The sequence below is a fragment of the Bufo gargarizans genome, chromosome 1 (genome assembly GCF_014858855.1).
Source record: "Bufo gargarizans isolate SCDJY-AF-19 chromosome 1, ASM1485885v1, whole genome shotgun sequence".
In the NCBI taxonomy this organism is placed as follows: domain Eukaryota; kingdom Metazoa; phylum Chordata; class Amphibia; order Anura; family Bufonidae; genus Bufo; species Bufo gargarizans.
This window is the reverse complement of record NC_058080.1, coordinates 704238786-704250879: the sequence shown is the minus strand read 5'-3', so window position 1 is coordinate 704250879 and position 12094 is coordinate 704238786. Positions and strand designations below refer to the sequence as shown.

The following is a 12094-nucleotide window of genomic DNA, read 5'->3' as shown; positions in this document are numbered from 1 at the left end:
ATTTATAATTTTTAAACATGTCAAAAGATTTAGATTGCCCGATGAACGAGCGTTTGCTTGTTCATCAGTTAATCGGCTTGTCTAATACAGACTTTACTTGTAATGACTCCTTCTTACATCCCCTATAGACATGAAAGGTACAAAAAAGGGTCCTTTAGGCATCTCTTAAGACTTTTGTTATTTTATACAGTACAGTTTTTATATGCCATAGTATGATATATAGTGCAAATGTCGCAGGCAACCTGAGCATTGTGTATTGCCTAATGCCCCATGTAGTGGCACTGAAGAAAAATGTAACACTTAGGGGGCAATTTACTATGCTGAAATACACTTAAATAAGGCGTATTTCAGGCGCAGATAGCGTTGAACTAACTATCTGCGACTTCGCCACACCCACAATTTTAGACCCGGCGTGAGCGGTCAAGGGGACGAGCCTGCAGGCCAGTCTCATTCACCATTTTCTACTACTGTTTTAGGCATCATGCACACGACCTATCCGTTTTTTGCGGACCGCAAATTGCGGATCCGCAAAACACGGAAGCCGCCCATGTGCCTTCCCCAATTTGCGAAACGGAACAGGCGGCCCCTTGTAGAAATGCCTATTCTTGTCTGCAAAATGGACAAGAATAGGACACGTTATATTTTTTTGCGGGGCCACGGAACGGAGCAACGGATGCGGACGGCACACATAGTGCCGTCCGCATCTTTTGCGGCCCCATTGAAGTCAATGGGTCCGCACCCGAGCTGCAAAAACTGCAGCTCGGATGCGGACCAGAACAACGGTCGTGTGCATGAGGCCTAAGGCGTAGAAAAAGTTCTAAATGTAAGACTGGTCAGAAGATGGCGCTGTATGTTAGATGCTCCAGAAAGGGGAACATTTTTGATCTGTTTATGGTCAAGAAACTCTTCTAAAAAGTTGGGATTGTCCAAAGCAGAGAAGTCTTTTAACATTATTTTACTTTATTAAGAAAATAACCCCAGTGCCTCAATTTATTTTATTTTTAATTTGTGCTTTTACCATTTGTTGCCATTCTATTCCTTACATAAGAAACCTCCATATATGTTCAAAAACGTGTCACAAATACTTTACTTACCAAGATTATTTTTCATTATTAAGTAATTTTTATTAAAAATGACCTTAGATTTTTTATTAATATTTTAAGATTAATGGTTTCCATTCTTCAGGTTCACCATCTCTGGCGGCGTCTAGTTCTTCCTTCTCTTTCTTACATAAGATTCCTTTGTCTTCAACAACATATCCAAAAACGGTTACAATTACTGTTAGAAAAAATATTTGAATCATATATATAATTTTTATTATTTCTATTACTATCCAACATTTCCAGACTTATTTTGCTATCCCAATTGGTATGACAGTGATGTGTATAAAGATTTAGAAATAGATTTTGTGCCCTGAAAGTAATACTCTGCAAACCTTCTTCCTCACACTGATGCTCGATTTCACATCACCTAATAACCTCCACATCAAAAGCACTTATGTGAGGTAATTCGTAGACCCTTGTCTTGGTTATATTTCAGACTCAACAGGTCGAACCCCTTAACCTGTGAAAATGCTATTTCTAGAATAAAAAAATATCAAACTCCCTTGTCAATCATGGCTTTGAAATCTTTTTTTCAACATTTCGTATTTATCACACAGCAATTTGTTTCATGCTTGCCCCTTCTATCCCATCCGAGACGACGCTTCAACGCCAAGAAGCTCTCTTGATCTCCAACAGGTCATGGGGTGATGTAAACTCCTAACCTCAAAGATGACGCCAGGGTCTTGGAGGGTATAAAGAAGCACAATGGCCTCAATTAGATCCATAAGATTTGAGATGAAGGGATGCGGTGCAGTGTGTTTGTCCACTGGACTCTGCTGTGACTGCAGAATTATAGAGATGTGCCTACAAAGGGGGAAGAAGACACAATAACAATCACAGCATGACACACAAGCAACACTGTCAAACCTCAGCTCTCTCTATTACTGAACATTAGATCCAACTTTGGAATAATGAAAAGTGTTGGAGAATAAAATGTGCTCAAATGATGGCAGAAAAAAAAACTGTTAATGGCAAATTATTTCTCTCCATTGTTGATGGCGCTAATCCCATCTTTTATTGCTGTTCTGTTAGCTACACATTACTTGCCTTACATGAAGACAAGAGATGAGCGAAATTTTCGAAAATTCAATTCTGCTTTTAGAAATTTTAGAAAAAAAATTGGTTTGTGACAAATTAGCGGGTGCAGTGACAGGATGCTGCGCTAGCACCTCTCCCCATCGTTGTACCCCTCAGATGTTGCGCTCATACATGTCTGGTCCTAGGCAGAAGGAGATGATTGGCAAGACCCAACACTGTATTATGGGTTGTTAGGTGTCCAGCAGACCTTTTTCTTCTTAGATTTTTTTTCTTCCAAAATTATCAGTCAACTCTTTTTCAGTTCGCATTTTAGATTTCATTTCACCTTCCTGGCAGGAAATTTGTGAATGAATGAGTCTAAAGACCAAAACTTGAGTGATGGCTTTGACCAATCATGTTAGAAGTTGCACAGTATATGAAATCAATAGCAAATCACCTAAATTTTAAGATGGCTTTAAAATAGCAGAGTCTTTCTAGAGAGTTGTTTTTTATTCAAATTCAGGAGAGTCAAAGTTTAAGTTACCGTAATTGAAGAACATTATCCCTTTATAGAGCATGATGTACTTATTAGATCATTCTTAAAGGGGATATCCAGGATTATTATATTGATGTCCTATTCTCAGAATAGGCCATCAATATGTGATTAGCAGAGGATAGGCACCCTGTACTCCACCAATCAGCTGTTTTGATGTAGCTCCTACTCAGCAAGTAGGTGCCGAAACTACACAGCACCATCCATTATATAGCAGATACAGTTTATTACTGAATCGCTGCTCCCGTTTACTTAAATGCTCACGTGAGGCTAAGCCATCAATCCTAAACAATGCCTTTAAATCTAAAAAAAAGGCCATTTTGTTGAAATTTTAAAGCAGAACTTCAGTCCCCTCCTTCTCCATCTACAGTCCTTTGAATCAAATGGCAGAAACATGACCATGCTGTCCCATTGATATTCCTGCCCCTTACATTCAGGAGACTGGGTTAAAGTATAATAAAAATGTGCCAACACTATTCCTGAAGTGAGTGTCACTTAAAGGCCAGGCATAGTAATTTATTTGCTTGAAAAGAAGTGTCCTAACTCTGTGGGTCTATAGGACCTTGTGCTGTGTATAGCAGGCCAAACCAGTGCAATATTTTTGTGTTTTTAATATCCATATTTGTAGCATATACCATACAATAGGCACTCTCCATAGTGCCAATAGAGTGCACGTAGACCTCCATAAGGTATCTTAAATGCCTGGCTGGAAATGTTGATCCAATTTTCAATGTGTGTACTGTCATCCATTTAAGGGATTGTCCAAGTTATATAAAAACTCAGGTAACCCTTGTAAACGGCCTAAACTAACAAATGAATGAATATTTACCTGTTTACACCTCTGCTTCTTCCTGCTCTGCGCTCCGTTATCTTCTTGGTTGCAGCGGAGGAATTCTGTGCACAGGTCATGGCTGCAGCCAATCACTGGACAGCGATTGGCTGCAGTGGCGACTTGTTTGCTGAACGTGACTGCTGCATCCAAGAAAATGACCGCAGCGGGAGGACCATGAGCGCAGCAGTGGAGAAAACAGACAAGTATCAATTTATTTGTTGTTTTAGGCCACTTACAGGAGTTGCCCATGTTTTTATAAAACTCGGACAACCCCTTTAAGTGCATGTCTACTACATACGATGTCTTCCTTTTTGATGTTGCTCTCATCATATCTAATCGTCTCTCATTTGTGACCCTTTTTTTTTCTTCAAAAATTTATTTCAACATTGTTTTTGTCACCTGCCGTCATTGCAGCGGCCTAAGTTACCTATGCTTGCTACCTATATATCTCTCCCCTCCACCTTCCTCCTCTTTTCCAAAGACCAAAGAAACTAAACCCAACCCAAAAATGCACCTAAAAAAACGAAACTATTTTCTTCTTTTGTCATTCAACTCAATCCCAACCTAACCAGACACAACAAATGGTGTTGTGCCGAAAAAGTTAACGTAATGACGTGAGAGTGAAGAAAAGAGCCCCCCCAATCCGTAAGTTCAATCAACGATAAGTAGAAAATGTGAAATGATGGCGTCATGTAAAAAAAAGCTGATAAACTGGCTGCATGACACACTGTTTTGTGGAGGTGCTGTGCTTGTTGTATCAGTTCATATTTGACCAGTCATGATCACATGTAACTTTTTTAGTTTTTTTGTGCCGTCCTGACTTTTACTTTGCTGTACTCACTCTGTTAATTGGTGCTTGTGGAGGTATTTTGTGCCCTGATTTCCTTGTCCAGCCTTGCTTTTATATCTGCTTATTTGGTGTCATGTAAAGTGGTAAATTAGACAGAAAATTTTGATATATCTTTGTATAAGCTTTATGTGAACTGTTTTATATACAGACGTGGACAAAATTGTTGGTACCCTTTGGTCAATGAAAGAAAAAGTCACAATGGTCACAGAAATAACTTTAATCTGACAAAAGTAATAATAAATTAAAATTCTATAAATGTTAACCAATGAAAGTCAGACATTGTTTTTCAACCATGCTTCAACAGAATTATGTAAAAAAATAAACTCATGAAACAGGCATGGACAAAAATGATGGTACCCCTAACTTAATATTTTGTTGCGCAACCTTTTGAGGCAATCACTGCAATCAAACGCTTCCTGTAACTGTCAATGAGACATCTGCACCTCTCAGCAGGTATTTTGGCCCACTCCTCATGAGCAAACTGCTCCAGTTGTGTCCGGTTTGAAGGGTGCCTTTTCCAGACTGCATGTTTCAGCTCCTTCCAAAGATGCTCAATAGGATTGAGGTCAGGGCTCATAGAAGGCCACTTTAGAATAGTCCAATTTTTTCCTCTTAGCCATTCTTGGGTGTTTTTAGCGGTGTGTTTTGGGTCATTGTCCTGTTGCAAGACCCATGACCTGCGACTGAGACCAAGCTTTCTGACACTGGCTAGTACATTTCTCTCTAGAATTCCTTGATAGTCTTGAGATTTCATTGTACCCTGCACAGATTCAAGACACCCTGTGCCAGACGCAGCAAAGCAGCCCCAGAACATAACAGAGCCTCCTCCATGTTTCACAGTAGGGACAGTGTTCTTTTCTTGATATGCTTCATTTTTTCGTCTGTGAACATACAGCTGATGTGCCTTGGCAAAAACTTCGATTTTTGTCTCATCTGTCCACAGGACATTCTCCCAGAAGCTTTGTGGCTTGTCAACATGTAGTTTGGCATATTCCAGTCTTGCTTTTTTATGATTCGTTTTCAACAATGGTGTCCTCCTTGGTCGTCTCCCATGTAGTCCACTTTGGCTCAAACAACGACGGATGGTGCGATCTGACACTGATGTTCCTTGAGCATGAAGTTCACCTTGAATCTCTTTAGAAGTCTTTCTAGGCTCTTTTGTTACCATTCGGATTATCCGTCTCTTAGATTTGTCATCAATTTTCCTCCTGCGGCCACGTCCAGGGAGGTTGGCTACAGTCCCATGGATCTTAAACTTATGAATAATATGTGCAACTGTACTCACAGGAACATCTAGTTGCTTGGAGATGGTCTTATAGCCTTTACCTTTAACATGCTTGTCTATAATTTTCTTTCTGATCTCTTGAGACAGCTCTTTCCTTTGCTTCCTCTGGTCCATGTCGAGTGTGGTACACACCATATCACCAAACAACACAGTGATTACCTGGAGCCATATATATAGGCCCAATGGCTGATTACAAGGTTGTAGACACCTGTGATGCTAATTAGTGGACACACCTTGAATTAACATGTCCCTTTGGTCACATTATGTTCTGTGTTTTCTAGGGGTACCATCATTTTTGTCCATGCCTGTTTCATGAGTTTATTTTTTTACATAATTCTGTTGAAGCATGGTTGAAAAACAATGTCTGACTTTCATTGGTTAACATTTATAGAATTTTAATTTATTATTACTTTTGTCAGATTAAAGTTATTTCTGTGACCATTGTGACTTTTTCTTTCATTGACCAAAGGGTACCAACAATTTTGTCCACGTCTGTATAATCACAAAGGATAAAATATGTTGTGGATGGTTCTTTTGCACTTGGTGCTATTGTGCCTTCTTATCCTTTTATATAATTGCAGAAATGTGGGGCCTTTTTCTAATTGACTTTAGAATTATTATTTTTTTATTATTATTATAATTTAATGTAGAGAAATTTTAGAAATGTGTCTTTTTTCAGTTTGAATACATATTAGGTTATTTTTTTAAACTGTGATTTTTTTTTTTGTTTAAAGACACAGTCCCTCACTTTCATCGGCAAAAATAAGACCTGTAACTCACCGTGATCCTCTAAATTTATATGGAATTTTTTTTTTCATACAAATTCATACTATGCCAATCAGAAAAAAAATAATTTGCATGTTCCATTGCATGTTATATTACGGAGAAGCATTGTTTTCAGAGAATCCAATATAATATTGAGGTACATAGAGTGGCTACAGTTCTGTATAGCAGAGTGTAATATTAAACCTTAGGATCCCCATGAGCTCGCACACATGCTCTAAGCACACAACTTTCATGTGTGCAGGAGGTCTAAAAAATGTTTTTACACTTGCGTTGTTGTTTTCCGGTATTGAGACCCGGCAGAGGATCCCAATACCAGAAAAAAAATGTTTCCGTTTAGTCCTCATGCACTCTGAATGGAAAGAGATCCGTTCAGGATGCATCAGGATGTCTTCCGTCCTGGCAGCATTCCGTTTTGTTACTGGACATAAAACCGCTGCAAGCTGCGGTTTTGTGTCCAGTCATAAAAACGGATCCATCACTGAAAACAGTGTAAGTCAATGGTGACATCCATTTTTTTAGGAGCCTAAAAAAAATAGCTGTCACCTATTGACTTTAATGTATTTAGTGACGGATCTGTTTTTTTCCGTTTTGATTTCACACAACCGCATCCTAACAGAACGGCTGCATCCTAATGGGCAAACAAAACGGATCCGTTTAATTCTGGTATTGAGATCCTCTGCCCGATCTTCAATACCGGAATTAACAACGCAAGTGTGAAAGTAGCCTAAGACACTTGTGTTTTCTTAAAAAAAATACAAGAAATGTAAAAAATAATTAGTCCTTTGATCCGGATAATCAGTCATTCTTTTCGAGTAAGGGTGAAGTAGAATCAACCTTGTACAGGTCACCACTGCGAACGACGGGAAGGGGGATCTCTAAGTCCCCCAAAGTGAATGGAGAGATAATCATGCATCCGAACTGTCTGTCCACTCATCTTTATAGGACTGCTGGAGATTGGACTGCCGATTAATGTACTTGATTATCTCCAGCAGTCCCATAGAGTTGAGTGGAATGTGACCACTGCCCCATTAATTTGGAGAACTTGTAATTATTGGGAGTCCCAGCAGTCGAACCCCAACCAAACACATACAGTACTTATCACCTATCCTACAATACAGAGAACCATCTTGCTAGTGCCAACTCATGTAAGTGGCTCCCTATGAGTCAAAATCCAACTTTTTAACAAGCCTTGGAATAAGATAAGTGAAGTAGCCAAGCCAAATATCCATACGTGGACAGCTGTTTCGGGGTGCTTGTCCATCAGCAGTATGGAGTAGAATTCTGGCCTCTTTGCATATTATTTTTACCATAAAGCATTGCCACTAAGCCTTCATACAGGATTGGTCTTTCTAAGGAGAGCCAGTATACTGCTTAAGGTGCATCCAAGGCATCACAAGTAGGGATGAGCAAATCGACTTCGGATGAAACATCAAGTTCGATTCGATTCGAGTTTGAGATTTTTTTTTTAGAGTAGAAATCAATTTATGAAGTTATTACGCAAAGTCTTGTGAAGTAAAAACTTCTGCTCATTGAAGCCGACACATTCTAATACTGTACACTCCGTACAGTATTAAAACAATGCTTTATGCAAATTGACTTTGGATGTTTCATCCGAAGTTGATTCGCTCATCCCTAATCACAACCAGCCAGCTAGACTCCAACTCTGTAGTGATTAGGGGCAAGCGCTCAGAAACAGCCGTCTATGGATAGATATCTGGCTTGGCTTTTTCCCTTGCCATAGTTCAAGACTTCTTAAAAAGTTAGGAGCCACTTCCACAAGGTGACAATAGCGAGATGGTTTTCTTTCCTGGAAATTACCTCTTGGCATATTATTTTCCCATGGAGCACTTCCAGTAAGTCTACACAATGGGCTGGTCTCTTTAAGGACAGCTGGTGCCCTGCTTAAGTTGTACCTATCCTATTGATAGTTGATAAGTTGTAATGATGATACAGGATTAGATAAACCGTAAACAGTGCCATTCCTTTCCACAGGTTGCGCCTGGTATTGCAGCTCTGGCTCATTGAAGTGAATGGGGCTGAGCTTCCATACTATGAGTGATCTGTAGACAGGTGTGATGTTGATTATTAAAGAATCAGCCATGTATTTTAATCCTGGACAAGCCTCCTGGATCATATAATTATGGTGTGGTGCCCTTGGAATAGTCATTGTATAGTATATAACTTTATATATCGTGAATTTATAGATGACGGATTTAGACAGAACTTAAAAAAACGGGACTGAATCTTTAAATAAAATTATTTGACAAAATAAAAAAATAAAATTTAATATATTTGTTATATTGCAAGTGGAAAAGGGGTCCATGACTAGCACTTCTTTGTTTCCTTTCTTTCTTTCTTTTTTTGGTGTTGTAATTGTTTACCTGCTGCGTATGGTTCGCTGTCTGTTGAAGCAACAGTGTTGAAAACCTGCCAGCATGAATTGACATTCGCATGACAAACCTACCAGAGTGGATACTCTCAGCTCCAGTTTCTTGATGTAATAAATCAAAGAGTGCTCAGGAAGAACCAGCTTGTGAGCAAGAGATAAGGGTTTCATGAGCTAATCCTCAATGATTAGGCATCCGGCTAAAATGCCAAGCCTAGCCTGATAATGATTACACCATATGAAAAAAAAAATCAATAATTTTAACACTTAAATTTTGAAGACCTAAAATTTTCTCATAAATTTAGACAGATATATACTTTTTGTGTATATTATTATATATCTTTATTTTTTTGGGTGGTTTAAATGGGTTTTCCAAGTGTCTTATAGTGATGTCCAAGACCCCTGCCGATCAGATATTTGAAGCTTCCTAGGGCAGTAATGTCATGTTCATCGGTAACATGGTGCATCCAGTAAATGGGGCTGAACTGCGATACCACGCAGAGCCACTATACAATGGATGCCCCTGTGCTTGGGAAGCTGCGAGGAGGACGTAGTGCTAACCGAAGCGCCGTGGCTTCTTCAAACAGCTAAACAGCAGGGGTGCCAGACTGCCAACGATCAGACACTGTGAATGAATGGTACGAGCAGTTGTAGTTACACTATGCCAACTCTACTAGCAAGATGACAACAGGTAAATTAGAAGCGGAAGCAACGCTCACTCAGGTGTCTCTACCGCTTAGAATATCCTGAGGATAGGTCATCAATATTCTTGCGTTGCACAACCCTTTTAAACACTTGGAAAACCCTTCTAATTAATATTTAGGGGGGGAAGAGCAGAAAAAATTGGGCGCCAAAAATTCTAAAAATATTTTCCTTCACCACCTGTGATTTTTTTTCTTTATTGGGTATTTATACTGTACAATGCAGTTCCTTGAATAAAAACTTTTAAACTGAGCTTCTTGGGTCCTGTATTCTCCTACTGCAATAAAAACGCATTATTAGGAAATGGCCAATCCCATTTTTTAGTAGTTATTACTTAGTAGTTTAATAATGTTATAGTTCAAAATATATCACCATATTCCATATGCAATTATTTTACGTTTGACAATATTTGGTCACCAAATTGTGCTTCTTTTCATTTAAATTTTTTATTTTTTTTAACAAAGATGCTTTCTAAAAATGATAATTAAGTTGTTACATAACTAATTAGCACATGGACATTTACTAACTGTTAATAATATAACACACTTATCATGTAGGCTACATGATGGCTTAATCCATTAGATTTTGAGCTCCGAAATACAATTTCTCTTCTTTTGTTGGTAAGAGATAGAATGTGTCACTTCCTAGAGCTGAAAAGCCTTACAAAAAGCAATTGATATGTGTCATAAACATTGGTGGTCACTGGAGTAAAAGAGGTAAATCAATTCGTAGCAATATAATTTTTTATTGTTGGAAATTTCAAAAGTATTTTATAGCTGTAAAATAATTCAATGACAAGCCACCAAAAACCCCAACAGTGTTTTTTGCTAATAATACATTTTTAAAAAATTATACAAAAAATGGATTGTATTCAAATTTTTGGTATAATATGAATACATGTTTAAAAAAAAAAAGGGTCCACCATCAAGATTTTTATTGTGTTATCTTAAGTGATTTATTGTTATAATTTATCTATTTATCCCTAAACTCACATTTATGTCTTTTTTTCCTTATTTTAGGGCAGGAATTGAATGGGCCGTATTATAACAATACAACAAACGTCTATAAATATATATGATTGAGAAGCGCTGGATCACAACTTTGACATATCAGCAAAGTACCAATCATGCTGAAGACAACAACAACAGACTTTTCTTCTTTGATTGTTTAGACTGTAATATTTCTTCAATGAAAGTATTGCGTTCTGCTTACGTGGACGGGAACTTAAGTTGGAAACATCAAACAGGATCAAGATGACTCGGAATTTCCGAATAGACAATGACAATATGACACAAAAAAAACAAAAAAAAACAAAAAAAAACAGGCTTTTTCTTCTAACAGGAAACCTGAAATCTGACAAGGAGTGCCTGTTTGTCACCACGAGTTATGTTGCCATGGTATTCCCATAGCAACTGTTACAAGAAGCATCCGTATCCGTCATTCCTTAGCTATTTAGGGACCAAAGGACCAAACTTTTTATCGCAGACTTGTAGCTGTATGTAAAATATGGAGTTAACTTCCTACTTCTCGGCTGTTCTTAAAACAGTATGAGAGCAATTATATGAAATATGTACAAAAATGCTTACACGCTTTTAAAAAAAAAATGGCAAGATAATAGTTATTTGATACTATAGAAGGTTCTTTGGTTACATTAATTCAATTATGAAAATTTCCTATGGTTTTCTGTATATTATGAAAGGATAAGTATGTAGAGATTAAATAGAGGATAGCTATTTAAAAAAGCAAAGAAAAAAATAAAAAAAAATAATAAAATGAAAAAAATAAAAATAAAAACGCATTAGAAAGATGGTAGTGGAAAAAAAAAAAAAAGGTTTGTAAATGCTTCTAACTATTCCCTTCCCCCCTTGAAAATCCTAATAGTTGTACAGATTTAACAGAAAAGTTTAAGATAACTATATAATAGTAAAAAAAATTAGAGAGCAAAAAAAAAGATGAAAAAAGCAAAAAAAAAAATAATATAGACGTTAGCATTATGGCTAAAAGAAAGATGTTGTAGAACTGTAATTTTTGTAGAGTTTAGACTAAGCATAAATTCCTACTCTTTGCCAATTGCATAATGTATTGAGGAGGATATGAGAGGCTGTAATGGCAGCTCTTAACTGCAAGCATTCCACCTAAGAAATAAAACTTGACTATTGTAAAACGATGCAATGAAATATTCAAGATACAACAGCTATTGTCTTTTTATCAGTTAATTTAACTTGAAGAATGACACAGCTATCGCTTCATATCTTTGTAACCTGCTATTTGCTAACCTTCCCATCATCCTCTGCTTTAGTAGTTTCCATATTTGTTCTAGACCTTCAGGGCAAAAGACAGCCTAGAACCTTAATGTTAAAAAAAAAAACAGTAAAAAAAAAATATATATATATATACAATCTTTAAAGAATTTCTGAAACTGTTTACAAGGAATTTTGAAAAACAGGGGATGTTTAAAAAAAAACGATGCTGGCTCTGTTTTTCTGTAAATACATTTGCATATTTTGTAGGTCTTTTAATTGTAACGATAGAGAAAAAAAACAAGGAAAAAAAATATTTAAATGAAAAAGCACGATATTT

General features: G+C 37.3%; 1 protein-coding gene across 1 annotated transcript in view; it reads left to right on the top strand.

The window, feature by feature from the left end:
* The window catches only part of CELF4 (CUGBP Elav-like family member 4), a 997927-nt gene extending 986829 nt beyond the window's left edge, over positions 1-11098 (top strand). Inside the window, exon 14 of the mRNA XM_044276293.1 lies at positions 10534-11098. The gene's annotated coding sequence lies outside the window, so the exon portion shown is untranslated. The remainder of the gene's footprint in view (positions 1-10533) is intronic.
* Positions 11099-12094: the final 996 nt, after the last annotated feature.